At 37.5% G+C, this 1,578-nt stretch overlaps 1 protein-coding gene across 1 annotated transcript in view; it reads right to left on the bottom strand.

The window, feature by feature from the left end:
• Positions 1-1,578, bottom strand: part of LOC116173018 (beta-1-syntrophin-like) — a 131,528-nt gene that overhangs the window by 121,074 nt on the left and 8,876 nt on the right. The gene's annotated exons all lie outside the window — the stretch shown is intronic.

Below are 1,578 nucleotides of genomic sequence, written 5' to 3'. Positions count from 1 at the left end.
GAAATCAAAAGATTTAAATACTGTTAAAACACCAAAGGCAAAAGACTTTACGTTTCGGTAAAATACCCAACAACCAACAAAAAATCCCGTCTAAATTAAGCGTTTACCTTATATAAAATTCGATTATGCCATGGAGGAAGCGACGGTTTTTCCAGATCGACGGCGTCTCCTTGCGATAACGCTTGGAAATTAAAACCCTTTTTAATTAGTTCGTCCTTCCCAATCGTCTTAAAAATACGGGACGGTGTCAAAATTCAAGTTTTTTAAGGGCCCACCTAACGTATGCAATCTCCACTTATTCGGAGGTTGTTGCTGTAACCCATTCAACGCATTACGATTAATTACACTTATCCAAATATTCGGAATGAAAACTCTAAACAAAATGAAAACACACAAAGCCCACTCCCTCGTCTCCTAGAGCAAATTGGTAATCAGAAACTATGGTTTCATAGTAACGAAGCGCCCAACTTACAACGCCTCTAGACGCCGGGTGCTCATCTACACAGTGATTTCGTCTGCTTCATTAGTGCTATTGGGTTACAATTGCTAGATTAGCATGAGGTCACTCTTTTGATCAGGAGGAGATTAGTCAGTGAGATTTTGATAGTTGATTCTACCTTTTTTCGTCCAAGCTTACACGAATATAACGATTCCAATTGACACAACTAAAAAACATAGCGGACCTAGTTATTGCACGTGTTACCTTTTAGAAATTATCAAAGTCGTCGTGTGAGATCGAAGGGACTTTCTATTAGTCAGTTATATTGTAAAATGAAAGTCGCAGGTAAGTTTATCAAATACATTTCTATAGTTTTGTATGGCACGTATCTTTCCATTTATTATCTAAATCCGTCACACTCGGGGATGGCGCCCAGATGTCGCCCCACATCATGTATCTCTTTCTCTAAATTTCTCTACACGGCCCAGTAGGTGCTCATACACTCCTCGTCTTTCTACAGGCGTTCTTCTACGGACCCTCATTTGCTGCCGGCCAGTAAGTCGGCCAAAATCCTTTTTATAAGTAAATTTGCAAAAATACGCTAAAAATAAGACATATAGCGCAATTTAGTTTTGGAGTAGATTTTGATTCGTACTTTTGACTACCAGGGTAATCGATGCGTAGTCCGAAAACTAGAGTCGTTCATAAATTCGCCTTAATCAAGACAGTCGATAGTATCACGGGTTTCCTAGTAAAATTTGAAAAAGACTTGCGCTTGGAAAGCCGTTGCTAGTGGTGCGGAACCCTAAATAAGGTTTGAACCAAATTCAATATTTGGACAACCGTCGCGAACAGTATTTGTATTTGGTGAGTTCCGGTAGTTATCGTTAAAAGAGAAAAAGTTTGAAGTAAATAAATTCTAACGTATCGGTTAGATAAACTGTATATTCCATTAGATTCTATATTAATTCCAAAAAAAGATGTGGCCACAAAATTGATTTTGTAGATTTAAATTGATAGGGATAATCTTAAATAAAAAACCTTGTAAAGTGTAATGTAAACTGGAGCAAACCCATAGAAAAATGGCCTATTGAAGGCAAATTTCAAGAAACTAGAAAGAGGGGAAATCTTCAATAAAT

The sequence above is a fragment of the Photinus pyralis genome, unplaced genomic scaffold, assembly GCF_008802855.1.
Source record: "Photinus pyralis isolate 1611_PpyrPB1 unplaced genomic scaffold, Ppyr1.3 Ppyr1.4_LG6, whole genome shotgun sequence".
NCBI lineage: Eukaryota > Metazoa > Arthropoda > Insecta > Coleoptera > Lampyridae > Photinus > Photinus pyralis.
The sequence above is the reverse complement of the archived record's forward strand: the minus strand, read 5'-3'. Positions and strand labels throughout refer to the sequence as shown.